General features: G+C 42.1%; 1 protein-coding gene across 7 annotated transcripts in view; it reads left to right on the top strand.

Annotated features, from left to right (window-relative positions):
- The window catches only part of LOC137524482 (ankyrin repeat and fibronectin type-III domain-containing protein 1-like), a 747,681-nt gene that overhangs the window by 528,344 nt on the left and 193,071 nt on the right, over positions 1–26,266 (top strand). Inside the window, exon 1 of one of the 7 annotated variants that reach the window (XM_068244410.1) lies at positions 5,733–5,949. The exons of the other annotated variants lie outside the window; for them this stretch is intronic. The gene's annotated coding sequence lies outside the window, so the exon portion shown is untranslated. Of the gene's footprint in view, positions 1–5,732; positions 5,950–26,266 lie in introns of those variants that run through there. 7 annotated transcript variants of the gene reach the window in all.

The following is a 26,266-nucleotide window of genomic DNA, read 5'->3' as shown; positions in this document are numbered from 1 at the left end:
TGAGACCAAACTCATCTTCTGATGTAGTAGTAAAAATGAACATGTTACTTAAGCCATTTATATTTCTGGAAAAAGTACCGGTAACTGTTTTAACTTGAAGTTTTCAAGCAAGATATATTCAATTATGTTATCATGGTATGCTCAGTTCACATAGTCCAGGTTTGGTTGCAGTTATGGATTATGATTGGTGCAGAGGCATGTCGGCAAGAAGACTAAAGTTTCTTTTGCAGTGGGTGGCACGACTGACTGTCTGTGAATTAACTGATTCCCCTGACTGTGCTCACTGTTTTAGTAAATTCAAACCGGGATGTACAAAAATAACCTACACCTGGTTGACACTTCCCTGAAATGGCAGCGTACCTGTATAGCATGGATAAATTGTGCACTGTGGCAGTATCCGTCCCATTAGCTGCTCTCTGGAGCTTAAGTATGCCTTTCTATGGCACTGCATCTATATTTTGAAAAGGCCATGCAGAATAGTTTTGTGAATTGCAGAACTGCCAGGGCCAAACTAAGATGTGGTGGGGGCAAATATGTGTAAGTGGGTTCATATGTAGAAGCTTTCCAGAGGCGCCAATAGAATAAAAGTCACTTAAACGAGCTTAAAACCGATGGGGCAGTGGTGGGCCTATCCCATCCATGCGGACAAAGCAAACAAAGGAAGGACTGTGGCATCAACAGTCAAACAACAATTTATTTATACTCCACAGTAAAAATAGGCAACGCGTTTCACGGGCTCAATCCCGCTTCATCAGGCCAATGAAAAAGGAGCATACAGCTTAACAGCATCAAAACCACACTGAGCGTGGGTTCATGCTTTCCCATAGTAAAGCATGGGGCCTGGTTTGCGTGTCTGTTGGTCTACTGCCATCTGATCTGGGAAGCTAACCTAGTGTGAACCGGTCCTAATACTTAAGCCTACCCATAGGCCTTAGAAAACTTGAAGAGAACCTGAACTGAAAATGAATAGTCAAAATAAAGATACACGTCTCGTACTTACCTCTTGTGTAGTCTACTCATCAATCTCTTTCTCCTCTCCTGTGTTGTTTGTCCACCGTGATCGATGGAATTCTCTGTCCTCCATTTTGAAAATGGCCATTAACCCATAACAGCTTCCTGGTGAGCACACTGTTAAACTGTAATATCGCCCACATGAGCCATAGGGAAACATGGACATTACCTTGCACATTTAGTTGTAACTGACAGCAGCTGATATATAACGGACAGCAACTGGTATATTTCCATTCTGACAAAATATTGTCAGAGCTGGAAGGGATCACTGTAAAAAGAAAATAGTGAGCTTCTGAGAAGAACTGACAGGGAGGTAAGGATGTAATATTCATTTGCAGCTACAGCATGTATTTATTTTAGATAATTTTACTCACTTCAGGTTCCCTTTAAGGCATAACTGTCAGGATTTGCTGACTCTGGGTTCACAGTGTGCCTAGAAGTTGGACATTTGCCCCACCTCTTACTGCTAGTCACATACCAGGAGAGTGTGGTTATTAGTAGTTGTATTACTGTGACTGAACAATTACATTAGTAATTGCCTTGTTCTGAAAAAATAGTACTTTACAGTGTTTTTAGTAGACTATATTTTAGTCCACTTCATAAAATGATGGAGAACCTCAGTCACCACAGTACCATATATGGTTACTGAACTTCAGAAATGGACCAAACATTCCTGACAATGAAAACCAGACCCCGAATTACATTAATTACATCTCCCTCTGAGTTGCGACAACTCAGAGGGCTCCCCGCGCTGAACTGATCGGCGCCAAGTTAATATGTACTCCAGCAGGACAGCCAGGCAACTGGTGGTATTTACAATTAAAGTGGACATAAACTCTTGGAAAAGAGACAAGTAAAACACAGAGAAATCCACCCGGTTTAAGTGTAGAGAGCAGCCTGTCTAATTCTCCCTTATCTGCAAGTAATGAGCCAGTGTAATTTGAGCTGTCAGCTTTGTTTGATCTGTGCCGAGTTATGTGCTAATATGCTAATGCAGGAGGTTAACTCTTTCTGTGCTCCTATTTTAAACCAGGAAGTAGACACTGCAAATGTATTGCAGGAGTTCTACAAGCTGTAACAAAGACACATTTTTCTTGAAAGGACCACTATCGCGAAAATCGTAAACATATACAAAATAAGAAGTATATTTCTTCCAGAATAAAATGAGCCACAAATTAATTTTCTCCTATGTTGCTATCACTTATAGTAGGTAGTAGAAATCTGACAGAACTGACAGATTTTGGACTAGGCCATCTCCTCATGGGGGATTCTCATGGTTTTGTTTAGTTGTTAAAGCACTTAGCGAATGGCAGTTGCTCTGTCCAACAGCCAAAAAAGGTGTACAACGAGCAGGGAGGCTGGCCAACATAATTCATTTTCAGGGAATGTCTTTATAAAGAATAAAAGTCTTGCTGATAATCCCCCATGAAAAGATGGACTAGTTCAAAACTGGTAGTTAATGTCAGCAACATATGAGAAAATTAATTTAGGGCTTATTTTACTTTGGAATAAACATACTTTTTATTTGTATATGTTTACATGTATTTTACATTTTACGATTTGTGCAATAGTGGCCCTAAAGGTTTTTATGCTTTGCTTATCTTTTACAGCAGAGAGGAAGTTCTTGGTTTATGTCCACTTTAAATAAATATGACTGCCTCCATAATCCTTTCATTTCAGCTTCCCTTTAAAAAAAAAGTGTGATTATGCGTTTATAATTTATTCATCTGAAAAAAGACTGCTAAAAATCTACATATGTGCAACTTTGATATTATCAGCTGTTTTCCAGCAAATCACGATTTCTTTTGCCTTTCTCCTTTGTCGTTTTTATTGAAGGCTGCACCAGAACACATTTCCTGTACAGCTCTGCTGTTCCTAGAAATCTAAACGGAGCTTGGCTTTCCTTGCCCTCTGCTGTGACTGCAGAGGAAAAGTAATTTATGATTATCTGTCTGTGTGTTTCTAATGTGCAAACAGATGCTCTTATTTACTTTCATGCTTTTCAGTTATCTTCAGCAGCATGTATTCTTGTCCCTCTTACTTGTAGAGACAACTAGACTTGGAGGTCAACAAAGAAGCTGAACTCCTGTCTGCAAAGCCAATGACAGAAGTTGCCAGTCTCTGACTCATACGTCATACTCGTGCCACAACAGTGACACTAATGCTCGATCCACACGGTGCGTTTGCGCACTCGATTTCCCGCTCGATTCCCGTCGATTCGTTTATTTCCAACATGTCCGATTTGGATTTCGATGGATCGTTGGGTCGATTCGCATGCAAAGTATGCCAAATCGACCTAACGATCCATCGAAATCCAAATCGGACATGTTGGAAATAAACTAATCGACGGGAATCGAGCGGGAAATCAAGTGCGCGAACGCACCGTGTGGATCCAGTTTGTTTACTTTTAAAGAGAATCTGTATTGTTAAAATCGCACAAAAGTAAACATACCAGTGCGTTAGGGGACATCTCCTATTACCCTCTGTCACAATTTCGCCGCTCCTCGCCGCATTAAAAGTGGTTAAAAACAGTTTTAAAAAGTTTGTTTATAAACAAACAAAATGGCCACCAAAACAGGAAGTAGGTTGATGTACAGTATGTCCACACATAGAAAATACATCCATACACAAGCAGGCTGTATACACCCTTCCTTTTGAATCTCAAGAGATCATTTGTGTGTTTCTTTCCCCCTGCATCTCTCATGCACTGAAGTGTCAGGCTGTTTCTTCCTGCAGAGTGCAGTCAGCTCTGCCTGTATGTAATTCCTCAGTATGTGAAAGCCCAGCCAGCTCAGAGGAGGATTTATCCAGCTTGTAAAAGATAATAGAGCAGAGAGAAGCTGCACTAATCTAAATAACACACAGCAGTGGGCAGAGAGGGGCCAGGAGACGGGAGATGCATCACAGAACCACATCACTGAAGAACTTGGCAGCCTTCCAGACACAGGCTGACAAGTCTGACAAGAGAGAGATAAGTTGATTTATTACAGAGATGGTGATATTAGAACGCGCTGCAGTAAGCCAGAACACATTAGAATAGCATTTGGAACTTGTAGGATGATAAAAAACAGGATGCAATTTTTGTTACGGAGTCTCTTTAAGCAATACCAGTTGCCTGGCTATCCTGCTGTTTGTCTGCCTCTAATACTTTCAGCCATAGACCCTGAACAAGCATGCAGTAGATCAGGTGTTTCTGATATTGTAAGAACTGACAAGATTAGCTGCATGCTTGCTTCTGGTGTAATTTAGCCACTACTGCAGCCAAATAGATGAGCAGAGCTTCCAGGGAACTGTTATTGTTTAAAAGGAAATATATATGGCAGCCGCCATATCACTCTCAGATAGGGTTCACTGTGAGATAAGTGTTCTAGTGCACATTATTGATAATAAAAACAAATCCTCTTTATGACTAGTTCACTTTACCTCAGATACATGAGTATGAGTGAAAATAATCATGTTAACACAAGCCACAATAAAAAAATGTCAAGACTAATAGGAATAATTGTGAAGTGGGGCAATGTTGTACATGGAAAAAATTAGTTTGTAATGTAAGAGATTTAAGTGATGTAAGTTTTAAGAATATAAGTAATACATCTTATTACATGTTAATTTTAATGAAAATAACATTTAGGCAGGCAGCACACTTATTTGAAATGCCTGTTCTGGAATCGCACCTTGCTTTTTTCCCACATTCCCACATCCTCATTTTGCCACAATCCAGAAATGTATGAACAAATGGGGAAAATAGCATGCAGAAAACACAAATGCAGAGCACCTAAAACCCCCCAAATCCTAAAATTGCACATTAAAATGCCTGGACAATTGTGCGCCATGCTTTAAAAGCAACCTGAAAATGACAGCGAGTACACAAACTTCTTCCAATAACCTCAGCTAATAAATAATAATAAGATTCATACAAATGCAATTGCACATCTAATAACAAAGCATAACCAAAGTAGTTGCTCATTAAGACAGGTTACAGCCCATAAGAAATGTCCTTATGTTGTAAATATTACATAAGATATCAGTTATCCCCCCCCCCCCCCCCTCCCAGTGTCTTTATTGTAGGCTCAGAACCACTCAATTGAAGTGCTTAAGTAGAAAAATCTGCTAATATAATCTACTTTATCATCACAGCAGGGATAATGCATATGTGTAGGATGCTCAATTTTACTGGCACTGTTAGCAAGCAGCATTCATAGGTGTCATCTCACCTTACCAGGCATGACGAAGCAGAGATGCAAGATAGCAGAACAGCTAGAGGTAGGCATCATGCAGTGCTTTTCATAATGCTACTGTCAGTGAGATGATAGAGCAGGAACTTATATGTTTGCAGAAGAGATTTCTTATGCTGCCTTTGATCAATTGCACATCTAATTTAAAACTTTGGTGCACATCAAGCTTGCACCCTTCAAGTGTATGTAGCGGACGGTGAACTTTTTTTCCTAGGCATCCTTCTTTGACCCCATCACATTAACCTGAAAGCCTTTTTATCTCACCATGGCCTTTTCAGCCTCCTTGGGTACCAGTAACAATGGATTGTTGTTATGTAAAAAAAGCCTGTATCCAGAAAAAAAAAGCGAGATTCTTCAGTGTTGGAATCTTAGTCACATGGGGCCGGTACAGTCCACCCCCCCTCCCCCAGCTAATCTAGTTTCTATAGAAACAAGATTGGGAAAAAGACAGACGGAGAGGGGCAGAAAAGAGTGAGAACGAGAGAGGGATAGAGAGAGAGAGGTGAGCAGCATCAGGTAGAAGGGGTGTTTATGTTTCAGATCTAACAGGAACATAGATGGGTAGCAGGGAATGCAAACATGCACAGGACTACAGGTGACACAGTGACTTCCTCTCTATGACTGCTGTGAAGCAATGCTGCTACCGGCTGCTGTCAAGACACTGCTGGAGATGGACAGAGAGTGAAAGGTAGATTGCTAGCAGGTAAGTGTTAGCGAGAGTTGCTTTAATGAAGAAGCATTTGCTATGAGGATGAGGCTAGATAAAATAGTAGATACATAGGATAATAAAATATTAAATAAACTGCATAAGATAACATTTCAGGAGAGGGATATTAAAAGCTTGTTGTGAGCATGGTGCAAAGTTGTTGCAAGACAGACTGGCAGAAATGGATACAGTAGAGGCAAAGAGAGAGTGAAAAATCCGGGAGATGTTGCTCCATAGATTAACCCCCCAACAGGTGGTGGGCAGATCCTGCTCGAAACAGGAACACGGGACACCCGGGTCAAAGGACTGCTATCCTTCCTCTCCATATGTTCCTCTCATTTGCTTCAAACTCCCGCTGTCATTTTCATTTTTTTTTTTTTATTCATTATTTGATTCTGGTCCAGAAGACGTCCGCAGGGATGGAGTTACAGCCCGGCTTATGTTATACTGCAGTAACTCTTCTCTGCTCAGAGAAGGTAACTCCTATTACCTTTCTTGGCTCTCCTGCACCTCTCTCTCTCTACCAATAATAAGAGCTAGATTTTACGAAGGACTCTTTGCCATTAAAGTTAATCGAGATCACACTGTCATTAGTGGCATTCCTAATATATCTGCATAGAAAATAAATACTGAAGAGTTCTAATTTAAAAGCTAAGGGTAAAGTACCAGCCTAGCTCATGCTGATTATGGTATTTACTGCTTTATATCTATATTGGATATTGTACTGTTTCCCACTGTATTCCTATCCCTTTACTCATATTGTAGTCCGTTTCATTCCTCTTTACCAAACTACACTGTTAATTAACAAGCCAGATGATGTTTGATTGCTGCGTACATCCACTCATGTGTATGATTTGTGAGCACTGTGTTGATCAGCTACAATGGCACACTTTACTGCACATGGGTAAAATGCTCATTCAGTCCGTTGTAGCAGAAACATAACTCGTTTTATGCATAGGCTTGTGTGGAAGTGGCTGTCTCTGCAAGCAGCTGCAACGGAGCTGTTAATAAAGTTTGTTATATCATCTGCAGTGATGTCAGAATCCATACTCCACCTGTATATATGTATGTTGCAGTACATGGCCGTGCAAAGCCACTCATTGATCATTGTGTTCTAGGCTGCACTGAGCTTGAGAATGTCTTTTTTGATGTTTTTTCTGGAGAGCATTTAACACTGTTAAAATTTTGTAGCTCATTGTCACCTTGGATATTTCAAGTATTTCATTTAGAAATGGAAAATCAAAACGTAATACTTCTAAGTGGCATGATGAAGTTGTTACTCAAACTCTTAGGTACACCTGTTCTACGTCTCATGACAGGTGCTGTAATTACGTCTGGTTGACTGCGCTATTCTTGAACCTCATTAACATATTTCTACTCCCACTCCATACAGCAAGCTCAAAATAGGGGAGCAATTTGAGAAATAGAAAAGGCTCAGAGCGAAAGCCTGTGGCACTAAACTGTAACCTATACCTTCAGACTTATGAGTACAAATAATGGGTTACCTTTATTAAACATGACAGGGACAATGTGAACTGATTGTCACAGGTTTGGACAACTATCTGGTGTGGAATTATAAGTCTGGGTTTACCCTGATAGGTAAATGTTTGCTACTTTTGCTGCTTTGAGGTATAGTGGTGAGTTTAAGAAACGCCCCACTATAACCGCTTCTGATTAAAATGATCTGGTTGATGGACTATGCACATATCTTAAACATAGATAAAGAAATCCTTTGGGACTTGGTTAACGAATACAGTAAATAGAATAGGATTAAGATGATTGGGATAAACGTAGCAAGGAGGCTGGCACTGAAAAAGATTAAAACGAAATGAAAACATGTCCATCAAAGGCTTGACAGCGACAGCCTATTTCAGGCTAGCCTCCAAGAAAATGGCCAGTCAGAGTCAGTCACAGCGGCATTTGGCTGTATCCACAGCCACCGTGCACACTGTATGCAAATGCACTCTGTCCACTGCAGCACTGTCACTAGCCACGCCCCCGACCAACCAAAACATTGTATCATATAAATTGGAGATGTCCTTGTATACTTTTGATGGACATGTTGTCCTTTTAATCATTTTCAATAAAGAGAAAATTTTTACTCTAGTGGTGCCAGCTTCCTTGCTACTTTTGTCACGATTTTGGTCTCACAGTGTTGAGATCATAGACTTTGGCACACCCACCTGTCCTTACTTTGAGTACTAATCCACTGCTACTGTTTCTACTTAAGATGATTGGGGACAGCATGTTGTGTAACACGTCTGTACACCAGTCATGAGAAAACAGAAATAGCTTACCTCTTCCTGAAAATGCTTTTCATTTGCCTTGAATGTTGATCCTTTGGTTGTAAGCCTTTCAAATTAACACCTGATGAAGTGCATAGACAGTAACATGTAGAGTGTTGTCATTGTTCACAACACAAATTATAACACATTTCTGCCTGTGGAGAAGGTACATTTAGTATTGCCGCAGGTGATCTTTGGAGTGAGAAATGACTGATATTCAAAATAATGGTAATATCTCCACACTCTTACTTCCTAACACTAACCTCCATCACTATGCCTAACAGTAGTCTCCATCACTATGCCTAACACTAACTTCCTTCTCCATGCCGAACACTAACCTTCTTCCGATGCCTAACTCCTAACACTAATCACACTCTCCATGCTTAACACTAACCTGCCCCGGTAACTTATTTCCCAAAACTATCCCTTGGGGCTCAGCTATATTCTAGCTGAAATCTGTTCTTAATCTCCTCAAAGTAAACTCCCACCCCTGCTGATCTGTGAGTCTGGCTGCAGTAACCACTACTGTGTTACTGATATAGCCAGGTACCTGTGCCCCAACTAAGCACTCTGTGCTCCAGAAGTGCAAATTTGCATTGTTCTCTACGGAGGTACCAAAGGTACCAAGTAGCAACTAGCTCCACTGTGCTGAAACCACCTACTTCGCAGTAAAGTCATGGACAGTTCTGTCATGAAGCAAGGTGAAACACTTGTATCAGGTGCAGAGATTACAGGGACAGCATTTTTGCACTGTGTGTTTACACTTACAGCATGCAGTCAGAGTAGGAGGAGAAGTTAGAGGAGAGTGAGCGAAGTTAAGAGGTCATGATTGGGTAAAAGCAGCTTGTTGTGCTGTGTGAGGAGTCTGACATGAGTGAGGAGGGGGGAGGCAGGAGATCAGGAGGACTTCATTTGAATTAACTGAATCATATTAAATTGTAAAGTTCTATTTGATTATTCCAAATTTGGGTGGGGGTGGGGGGGAGGTGTTCCAAGTGAGTGAAGTAGAAAGTATTATAATCTCTAAACCTTTTCAAATAACTTTCAGGTTGGTCCATAATCCTAAATCTTAAAAATCCAGAGACACTCTGATATGGCATAAGTACACTAGCTTTGGGTCTTCCATGCATACTTGCCCCTTCCCACTTTTCCAGCTTGACGATGCATTATTTGGGCTGCCTTCCACAAGGATGGGCTAATAGGATGGCTCAAGAAACAGAAAGGGGTAGGACTACTCTAGAGGGATGAAATTTACCAGCATGTGTGAAAGGATAGATTTGATTTACTGTATTACAGTGCATCATAATATGGACTGATGGGCTCAATGCAAGGTATTTAAAGAGATATGTAATGCACCTATATAACCTGCTAAAGTAAACTAATGGGGAGGGGGAAGTCACATTTTGATACTTACCACTGTAGTTGGAAGCCTTTGTATGGCCCAGAAGCTTCCAGGACTCTTATCCAGCCTACCATTCCAGCACAGGACCTTCTTCATCTTCTAGCTGTAGTCTCTGCCATGGATGAGCGTATCTGGACTGGGCATGCCCGAGTATGGCTCATGCATGCTCAGTAGAACGAAGCCACTTGACTTACACACACATTTTTTCCATGCACTAATGCTTTGTTTCTGGGCAATGTTCAGACCTTACTAGTGCAAGCCCTGTTCAGATGCGCTTGTCCATGACGGGAGTACAGCCACAAAAAACCTATTCAACAGACTGAAGATTCATGCATGATACTCTTAGTGAACGCAGTTCTGGATTTATTTAAATAAAAATAAACAGCTGAAAACATGCATTCTACCCCCGGGAACATCTTAAAATAACAATCACACAGCCACTAATTTCTATGCCTTTCAGCAATCTTCACAGTGATTTAATATTACTTAGGTGAGGGTGGCAGATCCTAGCCACTTAAAAGAAAAATTTGGCAAGGTGAATGTAGATAATTGCTGTCATATTTTGATGCATATCTGTCCAACTAATGTTACTAGTTCAACTTGCTAAGGACCTGTCCACACTTTTTCTGTGCATTTTCTGCACAGGAAAACTGAGAACCATTATCAATCAATAGGCTCGTTCACACTTGAATGTGTGTTTTACATGCAGAAAACCAAATGACAGCAATGTAGCACTGTCAGCAACTCATGCAGAAAAACGGATGCAGAAAACTGATAGACAAGTGTGGATCCAGCCTTAAAGTCCTAGCTCACTGTTTAGATTTTTATGGTTAGTGGACTATTGATATTTCTCACACAATTTTTGTGTTTGATGCAGCCAATCCAGAGAAATAATCTTTGGAAAAATCAGTTACGACAATAACATTTGTAAAGCACTTTTCTCCCATAGGACTCAAAGCGTGACCCAGGACCCAGTGACAAACGCTTACAACTGGAAAGAGAGAGGGATTTGCCTTCGTTACGAAACAGCTCTCACTTCTGAGCACATCACCAAATAGGTCACTTCCAACCTCTGCTGCTTACAGATTAACTCTCTGTGGCCAGGACTTCAGCTTGGTAGATTTTTGTCAACTGCTCTGTACATTCACTGCTAGCCACAAAGAGTTAAACTCTGGCTAGCAGAGAAAGGAGGGGAGCTGGATCAGATAATCTGTTCTGACCTTGAAAGAGGTTTTATAACTTCCTGCTCTTACCTGACTACTTCATGTGGGTGGTAATGGGGTAAGGGAAGTAGTCAGCACCACTTTCTCTCTAGTAAAATTACTCTGTAATCTCAACAGGAAATAGAACTTTAAAGACACATTTTCACTGACACATTGTATTGGACAATAGAATTGCATAACAAACACAATGTAATTATTATCGTAATGCTGTATTAACATCTGCACGTTAGTGGTGCAGTTTGTTGAAATCTGTTGGCATAACACAATGGGCTTGATTCACTAAACCGTGACAACTCATAGCGCGGCTGTGCTAGCAGTTTCGCACGCAATTGTGAATTTTCGCCCGCAATTGGGTGTGAAAATGCGTGCAGAAAATGCTAGCGCGTGCGTGCTATGAGTTATCACGGTTTAGTGAATCAAGCCCAAAGTGTGCTGCCAAACAGTATATGCGTTTACAGTTGCTGTATGCATTGCACCGCGGACATAACAATTAAGACTTTTCTCCTCCATTGCGTTGCAATCTTGTTTTTACAGAGAATACAACTCCCCAGTGTGAAGCTAACCATAGTGCCAACCAACTCCTAGGCTAGGCCCCTAGAATTGTATGGGCCGTGAGTTCATATGCAGAATTATAACACAAGGGGCTCAATTCTCAAAAGCGTGATAACTGCTGTCACAGCAGTTATCATGCGCTCTGCCACTCGCAGAGTTTTTCACGCGAACAGCGTTAGTTCATGTGATGAGCGAAGGTTTCCGCGCGATCACGTGTGTGTTTCACATGAACCATGCACTTCATTGCATGTAAACCTTCGCTTATCACGTGAACTAACGCTGTTCGTGTGAAAGTGCTGCAAGCGGCAGAGCGCATGATAACTGCTGTGACTGCAGTTATCACACTTTTGAGAATTGAGCCCCTGGTGTGCTGCCAGAGTGCTTCTCAGAGTGGATGGCAGCAAACAAATGGACATGCAGAATACTTTCCTAATAATCCATTCACATATGTCCATCTTCTCCTTGTCAGCATTCGTGTGTTGCGTACAAATCCAACCTTAATTTTTGGGAAAGCAGAATGGCACATATCTAGAATGAAGGTGGCAGACTAGATGATCCTCTAGCTCAGCGGTGGCGAACCTATGGCACGCGTGCCAGACCCGGCACGCGTAGCCTAATTTGCTGGCACGCCACCGCTGCTTATGAACTGGCCGCAGCGTCTACTAGACGCGGCCGCGCCAGTTCATAGCCCGCAGCCCCGCAGTCTCCCGGGAGGCAGACCAGGGCTATGGCAAGATGGCTGCCGAAGCCCTGTACTGGAGACTATTTGTTTCTCCAGTACAGGGCTTCGGGCGCCATCTTCCCGTAGCCCTGCACTCTGCCTGTCAGCAGCAGCGCGGGAGACTGTCACTGCAGAAGATCCGGGGAAGATGCGCGCCAGAGCCCAGCCGAGAGAGAAGACTTCTGTCAGGTGAGTACATACATTACTTTTTTTGCAGGTGAAATGCGGCCCACTGTGTTTTCTGCTAAAATGTTTTGTCACATGTGTTTATGTCCTGTGAAATGCTGCCCACTGTGTTTGTTTTGCAGGTGAAATGTGGGCCACTGCGTTTGTTTTCTGGTGAAATGCTGCCTGCTGCGTTTGTTTTCTGGTGAAATGTGGCCCACTGCGTTTGTTTTCTGGTGAAATGTGGCCCACTGCGTTTGTTTTATGGTGAAATGTGCCCTGCTGCGTTCGTTTTCTGGTGAAATGTGGCCTGCTGCGTTTGTTTTCTGGTGAAATGTGGCCCGCTGCATTTGTTTTCTGGTGAAATGTGGCCAGCTGCGTTTGTTTTCTGGTGAAATGCTGCCCACTGCGTTTGTTTTCTGGTGAAATGTGGCCCACTGCGTTTGTTTTCTGGTGAAATGTGGCCTGCTGTGTTTGTTTTCTGGTGAAATGTGGCCCGCTGCGTTTGTTTTCTGGTGAAATGTGGCCCGCTGCGTTTGTTTTCTGGTGAAATGTGGCCCACTGCGTTTGTTTTCTGGTGAAATGTGGCCCGCTGCGTTTGTTTTCTGGTGAAATGTGGCCCGCTGCGTTTGTTTTCTGGTGAAATACTGCCAGCTGCGTTTGTTTTCTGGTGAAATGCTGCCCGCTGCATTTGTTTTCTGGTGAAATGTGGCCCGCTGCGTTTGTTTTCTGGTGAAATGTGGCCCACTGCGTTTGTTTTCTGGTGAAATGTGGCCCACTGCGTTTGTTTTCTGGTGAAATGTGGCCCACTGCGTCTGTTTTCTGGTGAAATGTGGCCCACTGCATTTGTTTTCTGGTGAAATGTGGCCCACTGCGTTTGTTTTCTGGTGAAATGTGGTCCACTGCGTTTGTTTTCTGGTGAAATGTGGCCCACTGCGTTTGTTTTCTGGTGAAATGTGGCCCACATTGCATGATTTTCTGCTGAAATGTTGCACACATTGCGTTTATTTTCTGGTGTCTGGGGTAACTTGCTGCATTTATTATTAAGGGCTCATTCACACTACAGAGCGTATGCACGAATGCGATTTCATGCATGCGCTGCCAACGCACAGTGATCGCACTGAATGCACGTTGTGGTGCGCTAAACGTGGACGTCGCCAGCTGTACCCATCGGGGAAACGTATGCATTGTGCGTTAAAATGTTCCCAGATGCGTTACAACGTAACACATGGGAACTCACACCTGTAGTGTTAATGGTAACATGGAAGTCTATTGACTTTCATGTTACCATATGAATCTTACATTATGTGCGTTGCGTCAATACTGACAGCGCAGCACATAGTATGAATGAGCCCTTAATGGTCATAGTTGGCTATATTTGCTGCTTTGGGGTTACGGCGGGTATAAATAGCATCATAGTTTCTGCACACCCATGATGCGAATCCTCGTTTCACCACATCGTGGCGGAAACACTGCTTTCTTATGCCTCGCTGTTACATCATTACGTTAGCTCCGCCCATACAATATCATGGCCACGCCCATTTTTCAGCGCGCCCCCCCCCCATTGGCACTCGGAGATAAATAAGTCTATGTTAGGTCGCAATTTGGGCACTCGGCCTCTGAAAGGTTAGCCATCACTGCTCTAGCTTAAGGTTTTCTTGAAAATGTGTATGTTGTTGAGGTTGTCCATAGACTTATTTTGTAATTGGGGGACACACGCTGAACAAATCCAGCCTAATTGCATAATTGTTGCATACACCTTGCATAATTGTGTTATCTTCGGCCACATGCAGCATAATTGTATAGCTGTTAATTGTTGAATGTGTTACATAATTAGGTTATCTTTAGATGCATGCAGCATAATTGTTCCATCAGAACACATGCTGCATAGTCATGTCTTTTGGAGGACGCTTTGCCAATTGTGATCTAGGATTTCCAGAAGTGACGCAGATGTGAACCAGGGTACTATCTGCATGGAGTTTGTAGGTTCTCTCTGAGGAGGATTTCTCTGGAAATTCCTTATTCCTCACACATCCCAAAAATATACAGAGGAGGACTATCTACTCAGCAATGTGTTGTGGAAGATGTCAGTGCTATATAAAGTAGATGTATAATTAATTAAAATGGCTGCTTGTGTGGTAGTTGTGACCTTTTTTCCACAGGGAGATAGCCCTATGCAAGGCTTTGCTGGGGACCCACTGATATCTAGCTACACCATGGCTCATACTCTTGAATGTTTTTCTCATTATTTGACCCAACCCATGCCCATTTCTTGCCACTCTTACAAATTATTTTTTTCTTTCCATGCCTCAGATTTTTGTTATTGATATTTACCTCTCCTTGGTATTATTGGATTGTCTTTAGTAGTATCTGCATGTCATCTTCTTCTACCTGTTATTTGTAATATCTGCTTGCCTCGTAAATTATGTACGGTATTCATTTTTGGATTTTATTTTTTCCATTTAAATTTCACTACAGCTCTTTCATTAGCAGCATGTGTGATACTGTTACACGAGGAACAGTCAAATAAGTGTGCCTTATTAATACTGTGCCTACCGCATGCAGCCTACGTTTACATACTTTTATATTATGGCCATTATTTAGCCCTGCACACAAACTTTTGTGACCATGCTCACTCAGAGCACCCTGAGCCAGGGGCGTTCCTAGGGTCCTTGGAGATCGGGGGTACCTGTGGGCACAAGGCAGTGGGGGGGGGGTATGTGGCGTGCACAGCGCGCCGTGGCAACAAATGGGCGTGGTCGTACAGTGAGTGGGCGTGGCCATGGGTGGGGCCACATTTACATGAACTTAGCAGTGGTGTAAGCTACAGATAACGGGCCTGCCCATCAAAATATTGGATGGAGCCCCATGTCCTTTATTTAGATCATTTACAATCAGTATAGGCACATACAATTTTGATTGGTCAATCACTGACCAATTTTACCACCCCCATGCAGTAAGTGGGCCAACAGACAATGAATTTGATGAACAGAGCTAAAATTGGCTAATCAAAATTGTATGTGTGTACCAGGCTAATACTGTACATATTGAAAGTAGCAGGGATCAACACACACTGCAGCTAGTTTACTATCAGTACAGGCACAGAGTAACAGCTTACACTGTACATACTGGGGACAGCATAGATCAGCACACACTGCAGCTAGCTTACTATCAGTACAGGCCCAGAGTAACAGCTTATACTGTACATACTGGAGGTAGCAGAGATCAGCACACACTGCAGCTAGCTTACTACCAGTACAGGCCCAGAGTAACAGATTATAATGTACATATTGGAGGTAGCAGAGATCAGCACACACTGCAGCTAGCTTACAATCAGTCCAGTCACATAGTAACAACTTATAATGTACATATTGGAGGTAGCAGAGATGAGCACACACTGCAGCTAGCTTACAATCCGTACAGTCACAGAGTAACAGCTTATACTGTACATACTGGGGGTAGCAGAGATCAGCACACACGGCAGCTAGTTTACTATCAGTACAGGCCCGGAGTAACAGCTTATAATGTACATGCTGGAGGTAGCAGAGATCAGCACACACTGCAGCTAGTTTACTATCAGTACAGGCCCAGAGTAACAGCTTATACTGTACATATTGGGGGTAGCAGAGATCAGCACATACTGCAGCTAGTTTACTATCAATGCAGGCACAGAGTCACAGCTTATAATGTCCATACTGGAGACAGCAGAGATCAGCACACACTACAGCTAGTTTACTATCAATTCAGGCACAGAGTAACAGCTTATACTGTACGTGCTGGGGGTAGCAGAGATCAGCACACGCTGCAGCTAGTTTACTATCAATACAGGCACAGAGTCACAGCTTATAGTGTACATACTGGGGTAGAAGGGGTCAGCACACACTGCAGCTAGTTTACAATCAATACAGGCACAGAGTAACTTATACTGTAATGGGGCATAGAAGATGGGGCACAGACACACACAATGGAGCACAGAGGTTGGGGCACAGGTACACACACACACACACACACACACACACACACAAAATGAGGCAGACACAAAATAAGAAAGACACACACATACAACGTTACACAAACACACACTCACAATGGGGAACAGAGAATGGGGCATGGACACATTCAGAGAGAGTATACTACCTCCTCCCGGTGTGGAGACTCTGCACTGCAGTCTGGCACACACAGGGTTAACACTAGCTGCTGCGGCTGCATCCTGCCTGTGTCCTGACCTCCCGGCTGGCTGTGACTGTTCTGCCGACTCCCCCGAAGTTTGAAGCTCTGCAGCAGAGGCTCTCTCAATTGCTTCTTATGCCTCTCAAGTCCCTGTAGAGCCTCTGATTCTATTCCCGCACGCTGGCACCTAAGATGTGAGGCAGGTCCATCTGTGGCTATGCCTGCCTGTGGGGGGACAGAGTCCAGCGCAGCTGCAGGCTGAATTGCACTGCCAGTCTGCCATGCGGAGGGTCAGCAGCGGCGGGTCAGCGGCAGCGGGCATCAGGCGGGCAAATAGCATCTGGTTTTCTCTACACGTGCAGGGGGTGGAGCTACTCACACTCTTTCCAGCCCCCTGCATTTGCAAATCAATCTCACGCCCCTGCCTGGTGCTCCTGATTGGGCAGGGGGCGGATGGACCATGGCAGCTGATGTTTACAAGCGGCGAGTGCCGCCCACAACATAGCGGCCGCCACATAACATAATAGGCGGCAGCGCTCAGTAAAATATTCGGGGCACTCTCGTTGGGCTCCCCAGAGACGTAATTAGGGGCACCCCAAAGCCATATCCGTGGCACAGGCCACGGACATATGACGCTAGCGACGCCCCTGCCCTGAGCTCTGAGCCATCACCTGCAGCTCTTTTCTTAAATTAACAGAGTAAAGAAGTGGCTTGGCATAGATAAAATCTTCTCAGTATGGATTCACTGGAAGCAACGTATAAATCCTATACAGAACTCTTTCAGGGCAGTTGCTTGTGGCAGTTTTGGCTGACAATCTGGCATGTGTACAGCGACCCCTGAGCACATCCCGCTCCCCCCTTATTCCTGCCTCCAGATGCTGCTGTATCATGTGCTGTGCCGTCATTTTTCCTCCCACATAACTCTGACATATTAGTTCAACACATCTGTACAGAGATCATTCCCTACAGTGCCGCCCACTGTATCCTGATGGGCAACACTAATGGTGCTTGCGTGCACACCCTTCAACTTGGAGGTGTGTTTATTAATTGATAAGGACGTAAATTCAGTGATTAGCAAAGTCTAGTAGAGACATATACAAGTATAGCTACAATAACCTTTATAGGATACTTACTTTAGTAAGTATGGTGTCTACGGTAGAAGTATAGTGTCTACCCTTGCTGGCCTACTTATGAAAATATGATTTGCTTGTCTTTCATCTAACCCATTGGTGATAATACTTTTTAGTCACTGACCAGCAATAAACACAGTCATCGCAGCACAAAATATTGACCACCATGCTGATTCTGACCCTTATTTAATTCACTTTTTCTCCTAAGGTTTTTTTAGGAGATCATTTATCATCTTCTGTTTAAAATAACTTGTGATGGGCTAAAAGGTTGTTTGTTTGTTTTTTTTGTTTTTTTTTTAATAGATATGTGTATGCACAGAGGGAGATACTGCTTGCTTGGCAGTTGTAAACAGCTGTTATTCCCCACAACGCAACAAGGTTTACTGACAGGAACTCAGGATTATGGCCATGACATCACACTGTGGGAGGATGCAGAGGTGCCAATGTAGAGTAAAAACGTCTAAAAACAGTTTAAAAGGGGGAAGTTGGTGGACTTACCTCCCTCAAGAAGAATAAAAATAATATTTAATTGTAGCTGCAGTAGCATACTGGAGCTACAATTAAATGTTATTTTTTTACTGAAATAACGAATCCTTGTCTGTTTCTTCTTGAGGGAGGTAAGTCCACCAACTTACCACTTTTAAACTATTTTTAGACGTTTTTACTCTACATTGGCGCCTCTGTTCAAAACCTTTTGCATCTAGTCTAGTTCACCCCTGGTGGAGGGGTTATATCCCTAATTCTTCCTATACAATGGTAAAATACCTCTAACCCCAAGTAAATGGTAGTGCAGGAACCTGGAACTGGATTCCATACAATACTGACGACAAACCCAGTAATTCTGCACTTGGAAGAATTAGGACGACAAACAGGAATTATGCACTCGTCCAAACTGGTTACTTTATTCAGGACGTATCCTACATCAAATAAAAGCTGACATGTTTCGGGCCTCTGCCTTTAATTATAGCTATGATTAAGGGCTGAGGCCCGAAACATGTCAGCTTTTATTTGATGTTGGATACGTTCTGAATAAAGTAACCAGTTTGGACAAGTGCGGAACTCCTCTGTTTGTCGTCCTAATTCTTCCTAGCTACAGAGAGCGACTTCCTAAACCTGAGTGGAGTCAGGTTATAATTCTCTCTCCCCCCCCCCCCCCCCCCCGCGACTTAAGTGGTTACCTGGCTGTTAACCTATACTTGTGAGTATATCCATTATTGGTTTATTTCATTCATCTATATCAAAACTACTACAGTATATTGGGCTCTCGGTTAAAGTTCCTCTTTAGTAACATTCATATCACGTAACATTGTTTAATGAAAGTTTGTTGAAGGAGGTTATACAATGGCCAATTACGCGTGATAATCGTTTTCTTTAAACAACCGTCATGACGGATCCAATCGTGGATGGTTGTTCCGATTTTCATTGACCCCCGCACTAATTACCGCAATCATTCAACGTCACATTTCCCCCTGTCGTTTGTTTTCACGGTATGCTATTTCAGAAACTTTATCGGGGAATGGTCTTTCGTCACATCTTTTATCACTGTGTAGACCCCGATGCATCTTTTGCAGTCTTTGTGGTGGGTATTTAGCTTAAGGGTGGGTGTGTACAGGGAGTGCAGAATTATTAGGCAAGTTGTATTTTTGAGGAATAATTTTATTATTGAACAACAACCATGTTCTCAATGAACCCAAAAAACTCATTAATATCAAAGCTGAATGTTTTTGAAAGTAGTTTTTAGTTTGGTTTTAGTTATTTTAGGGGGATATCTGTGTGTGTGGGTGTGACTATTACTGTGCATAATTATTAGGCAACTTAACAAAAAACAAATATATACCGATTTAAATTATTTATTTTTACCAGTGAAACCAATATAACATCTCAACATTCACAAATATACATTTCTGACATTCCAAAACAAAACAAAAACAAATCAGTGACCAATATAGCCACCTTTCTTTGCAAGGACACTCAAAAGCCTGCCATCCATGAATTCTGTCAGTGTTTTGATCTGTTCACCATCAACATTGCGTGCAGCAGCAACTACAGCCTCCCAGACACTGTTCAGAGAGGGGTACTGTTTTCCCTCCTTGTAAATCTCACATTTTATGATGGACCACAGGTTCTCAATGGGGTTCAGATCTGGTGAACAAGGAGGCCATGTCATTAGTTTTTCTTCTTTTATACCCTTTCTTGCCAGCCACGCTGTGGAGTAATCATGAAAATCATGTTTTTCTTGAAGGATGCAGACTTCTTCCTGTACCACTGCTTGAAGAAGGTGTCTTCCAGAAACTGGCAGTAGGAGTGGGAGTTGAGCTTGACTCCATCCTAAACCTGAAAAGGCCCCACAAGCTCATCTTTGATGATACCAGCCCAAACCAGTACTCCACCTCCACCTTGCTGGCGTCTGAGTCGGACTGGAGCTCTCTGCCCTTTACCAATCCAGCCATGGGCCCATCTATCTGGCCCATCAAGACTCACTCTCATTTCATCAGTCCATAAAACCTTAGAAAAATCAGTCTTGAGATATTTCTTGGCCCAGTCTTGACGTTTCTGCTTGTGTGTCTTGTTCAGTGGTGGTCGTCTTTCAGCCTTTCTTACCTTGGCCATGTCTCTGAGTATTGCACACCTTGTGCTTTTGGGCACTCCAGGGATGTTGCAGCTCTGAAATATGGCCAAACTGGTAGCAAGTGGCATCTTGGCAGCTGCACGCTTGACTTTTCTCAGTTCATGGGCAGTTATTTTGCACCACACGCTTCTTGCGACCCTGTTGACTATTTTGAATGAAATGCTTGATTGTTCGATGATCACGCTTCAGAAGCTTTGCAATTTTAAGAGTGCTGCATCCCTCTGCAAGATATCTCACTATTTTTGACTTTTCTGAGCCTGTGAAGTCCTTCTTTTGACCCATTTTGCCAAAGGAAAGGAAGTTGCCTAATAATTATGCACACCTGATATAGGGTGTTGATGTCATTAGACCACACCCCTTTTCCTTACAGAGATGCACATCACCTAATATGCTTAAAGGAATACTATTTAAGTATCTCAATTTCTGGAAGCAGCATTAATCAATATGGCAATATGAGTCAGAACGAACACAGCATATGCTTCTGCTGTGCAGTGTGTCTTTTTTTAATATACCTTGCAGACAGCGTCCCCTGAACAAACTGACGGCGACGGGTTATTGGGGCAGACCATTATGCTAGAGGTGATGCCTCTTGCCGAGTGCAGCTGTGGACTATACTGTTTTATGCTCCCCAACATCAGTGCAAGTTATCCAGCATGTTACTATGAGGAGGGAGAGACAACAGCTCTCCCTCCCTCTCACTCCAAGTCTGCCCGGCCAATAACACCATGCTTACTTGTCCCCTTCTGCTTGCGTGTGAAGAGAATCGTCAGAAGTTTCCCTTCACACTAGTGAAGCCCGGTTCATGAGGGATTGGCTCATTTGAGCCGGTTCTTTCCTGTGAGTCGAGTGATCCGACTCATCACACTGAACCGAATCAGTTCAGTGAATGAGAAAGACACTGAACCGAATCAGTCCAGAATCAGTCCACTGGACTGATTCGGTTCAGTGTCTTTCTCATTCACTGAACTGATTCGGTTCAGTGTGATGAGTCGGATCACTCGACTCACAGGAAAGAACCGGCTCAAATGAGCCAATCCCTCATGAACCGGGCTTCACTAGTGTGAAGGGAAACTTCTGACGATTCTCTTCACACGCAAGCAGAAGGGGACAAGTAAGCATGGTGTTATTGGCCGGGCAGACTTGGAGTGAGAGGGAGGGAGAGCTGTTGTCTGTCCCTCCTCATAGTAACATGCTGGATAACTTGCACTGATGTTGGGGAGCATAAAACAGTATAGTCCACAGCTGCACTCGGCAAGAGGCATCACCTCTAGCATAATGGTCTGCCCCAATAACCCGTCGCCGTCAGTTTGTTCAGGGGACGCTGTCTGCAAGGTATATTAAAAAAAGACACACTGCACAGCAGAAGCATATGCTGTGTTCGTTCTGGCTCATATTGCCATATTGATTAATGCTGCTTCCAGAAATTTGAGATACTTTAATAGTATTCCTTTAATTGGTAGTAGGCTTTCGAGCCTATACAGCTTGGAGTAAGACAACATGCATAAAGAGGATGATGTGGTCAAAATACTCATTTGCCTAATAATTCTGCACTCCCTGTATGGTGTTGCTACAGTTCTACTTTCCGTAGTGGACGTTTTTGTCCATTTTCCTCATTTGAACTTTGCAGCACCAAGGCGAACAGTCTCCTCCTCCTGCGATCCTCTGGCCTAGTGCATTGTGAGGGTTGGTCAAGAAATTACTATGGATCCAACTACCTCTATGTGTATGACACTTTGCTGCACTGGAGGTGGGTTGAAAAGTATATATGTGAGGATGGACTACTGAAAGGCTGCATTAGGATTAAATTTAGATTATATGTAGACACATTTCCACTTTCTCCACTCTATGGAGTTGGGTGGAGCTCTGGAATTGCTGAAAACTCAAATATGACCGACTACAGCTTTAAGGGGTCATGTTTAAGGGTTCTTCCTACATGAAGACTATTTAAAGTCCTCCCAGCACCAGTGTATTTACAGTGAGATCATAATATCAAGAGTCACTTGAAGATGATGATAAAATGAATACCATAGTGAAAGTGTTCCGAGTTCATCAGCCCCCATTATTTAATCCCAGTGGTGCCACCTTGTTTCAGATAGCTTTTCCCAGTGGGTAATTAGGCAGCTATATGTTGTATGAGCTGATGTGCAGCACATAATGGCTCTTCTTCAGCTAGAAGTCCTCTGCCAGCAATAAAAGACACCTAGCAGCAGAGTTGAAGTTGAATGTGCGGCATATCTCCTTTTCATGGCTTATTTTGACAACCAGCTGACATCACAAATCCCAGATAATCATTCGAGCTGACAACTTGAAATGAGATCTGAAATCCATACTGAACTTTAGTGATAAAATAACTCATACAACTACATTCAGAAGTCCCAGACATGTCCAAAAATGTACTCTGCAATATAATTCTTTTGCATACCATACTTGTGCAGCACCAAGGGCTTCTGGGTAAAAATGTAAAATTAGCTTAGTTTTTCAGCAAACTGTGCAACCCTAGGCTTATTGTGGTATCACACATATCACAGTACAGCAGCCTTGGTAGATATGAGGACAAATTGTTAGAAGGGGGTGGCTTCATGAGACTTTGTAGTAACCTACATAGGAGATAAGTATAGAACAGGCCATCAACAGAAACATTGTGCAGTGGCCTCATTGTGTAACACCTTCTTTATCAACATGTGGTATGTGTACCCATGTGGGTTTATTTTAGGAGGTACTTGAAATTGTCTTAGTCAATCTATTAATGTGAGTTTACGGTTGAAAAAAATAAATACATTTTTTATAAATAGGACAGAACTTTTTCACTGCTTATCATACCTAATTGATCTATATCTTGTTTTTTTCCCACAAATTACTTTTTGGGGTGATATTTGTTTTCAGTAAATACTTTTACTTTTTATGTATTTCAAAGGGGAAAAATGAAAACAATACACTATTTCTCCAATTCCATCCCCTATAGTTTTAAATAAACAATGCTACTGTAAATAAAACACACATTTTATCTGCCCATTTGTCCTGGTTCTCACAACATTTACTTTATGTTTCTAGTACAATGTACGACAACCATATATTATTTGTAAAAAAAAAAATAGGTGTTTTTTTGTCTCCTCATTGTATCCTATCAAGGATTACAAGCCATTTGCAAAAATAACTGTAGTATAACCTCATGACATACAAATTAAAAAAACTGAGTCCCTAAGGTAACAATTGATGTATTGTCTTTTTAATTCTGTCAGTTTTTTGGGTTTTTTTTGCAAGTGTTTTATTTTGGTAGAGAGTATAGGATAATAACAATTTTATTGCTTTTGATTGTTTGTCACTAAAAATAATTCACATGACATAGACCCCACCCTTAAAACACCCCAAATTCTATTATCTTGCTTTTCACTGTTAAAATTATACACCATATACAAACTTTTTGAGCTCACAGCAGACTGTTAAAAACAAGTAGCACCAATGGCTTTTTTTTATCAAAGCCCCTCGAGCATCAGAATATTCAATAAAAGTCATAAATGTCGCCATTTTGAAAGCTAGAGACCCAGGCCTCTCAGATATTTCTATCTTGAAACATTTGACCTTATGTGGGTTTGCTGAAATTTGACATTGTTTATGTTGGATTGAGTTTGTCCATACCTGTGTTTTATGTGTCATGAGTCCCAGCTTTAAAACACACTAAAATATATTCTGCAGCTTGTCACAGTTAAAATGATACAACATATGCCTCACTTAGTAACAAACTGTTGGTGCAGCAATCCCATTATTACCAAGGTGCACTATGTTTTTGCACTAATGTCACCAATATGGAAGGCTAACAACCAGGGCTGTGGAGTCGGTCCAAAAATCCACCGACTCCGACTCCTCAGTTTAGGATTCCACCGACTCCACGACTCCGACTCCTCTAATTTGCATATTACAATTTTGTTGATTAAAAGTATGTAACATGAAATTCGTCTCATAACTGCCAACGCTTAGGAATTTTACAAGACGACTGAAGTGAGAAGGATATGTAGACTACTATATTTATTCCCTTCAGACTAAAACTAGTCCTTGGTAAGAGTACTTGTAAAAGGTACAAACCGGAACAAAGAACATCTATCAGGCCCTAGGCAATGTAAGTGTGGGTACATGTAAGAATGATGTGCAGGTACTCTGCAGGGGAATGAGGAGATTGTAAACAGACAACACCTCTGTGTTCAATGTGCACAGCATTCTCAGTGGATTCCCTGCAGCTCTGTGGGGAGTGCATATGTAGAGTATAGTACTACTGTGTAACAAAGTAAACCTGAGACAGATGAAATTAAAGTTTTATACATACCTGGGGTAACCTCCAGCCCCCTTCAGGCTAATCAGTCCCTCGTTGTCCTCCTCCACCACCTGGATCTTCTGCTATGAGTCCAGGTACTTGAGCCAGTCAGGCGTAGTGCGCATGCACACACTCCGCCGCCAGGAGCATACTACACCTGTGCAGCACTATTGCACAGGTGCAGAATGTTCCTGGCTGTGGGAGCGGCATGCGGCCGGACAGCGCTGACTGACTGAATTACCGGGACTCATAGCAGAAGATCCGGGTGGTGGAGGACAGTGAGGGACTGATTAGCCTGAAGGGGGTTGGAGGAAGCCCCAGGTATGTATAAAACTTTACTTTTCATCCGTCTCAGTTACCCTTTAATTTGTAGTCACCAAACCAAATTTTAATAACATATCAAATTTTTTATTTCATCAGCAAAGGGAGTGCATACATTTGCATAAATCAGCATCAATGCAGAATTATTTCCATCTTGTTGACCATCTCTATTAGTGACATAGCTACACATCAGGCTTTATTCTTACAGCATAGATGTTATTTAGTATATATAAGAGATTCCTGTGTACGCATCATATATACAGTCACAATCAGATATGTATATCTGACCTTAAAAATACGTGGACTGCTTTATTGAAGCAGCACAAGTAACTAATTTTGATTGGTTTATTTCATTTTTATATACTAAGCACAGCTATTACTGTATATATACTGTATATATACATTATTTTTAATGACTATTATCCGAGAAATAGAACATTTTATCATATTTTCTATTTTAATTACAGTTACAAATTCATTAGGAGTCGGAGTCGGTGCATTTTTTCCCGACTCCGACTCCAGGCACCCAAAATTGCCCGACTCCACGACTCCGACTCCACAGCCCTGCTAACAACCAGAGCTATTCAAAAGAGGGTGTTTTGTGAGCTACCTGTTGTTGTAGTGCTGCTGAAACTTTCCCAATTGTCATTATAATTTGAAAATAAATGTTTTTAAGTTGGAATGAGTTTGTAACTACCTATTTTTGATGTGACATGAGTCCAAACTTTAAAACACACCAACATGTATTCTCACATTTGTTCAGGTTAAAGCAAAGCGAAATAGGCTAATTTAAATATATCCCTTCAGTTCCATGATCGTTTTCCCACTGGTATTGATGTATGGTGGACACCCATCTGGCTGTAAAATGCTGTCTTTTCCTACATAAATTCTGAAGTTTTATGTGTAGCCAGTGCTAATGTTTATAAAATGTAACCCCATACATTTCCCGCTTGGATGGGATATACTACTTTAGGCCTAGTCTCCCATGAAAGAGTACCAGAGACTCATCAACAGAGATGTCTCGCTCTGGGATATATACCGATATGAATCTTGCACTAAGGTGGGTCAAGAGGGGCCTTAGTTTGAAAAGCCTTTCATGGGCAGTGTCAATTGTTGGGACAGATTCGGTGTTACCATTGAAATGTATGAATCTTAAAGGCATTTCAAACTTCTGCCTTCCCATGGTAGCTGGATAGAGGGGTGCATTATGCAGGATGTCTTTGGACCAGTGCAGCCTTAATTCAGGCTTATTATGTATGCCCATGTTCAGAATCAGGCCAAGATAAAGAGATAAATGGATTTTTTTTTCTTTTTAAAGTGACAGATTTTTGTTTTTAATGGAATAATGAAAAGAATAAAATATAGATAGACGTATAGAAATAAGGGTATGTAGAGAGGGGGAAAAATATT

This window comes from Hyperolius riggenbachi, chromosome 7 (genome assembly GCF_040937935.1).
Source record: "Hyperolius riggenbachi isolate aHypRig1 chromosome 7, aHypRig1.pri, whole genome shotgun sequence".
Classification (NCBI taxonomy): domain Eukaryota; kingdom Metazoa; phylum Chordata; class Amphibia; order Anura; family Hyperoliidae; genus Hyperolius; species Hyperolius riggenbachi.
The sequence above is the reverse complement of the archived record's forward strand: the minus strand, read 5'-3'. Positions and strand labels throughout refer to the sequence as shown.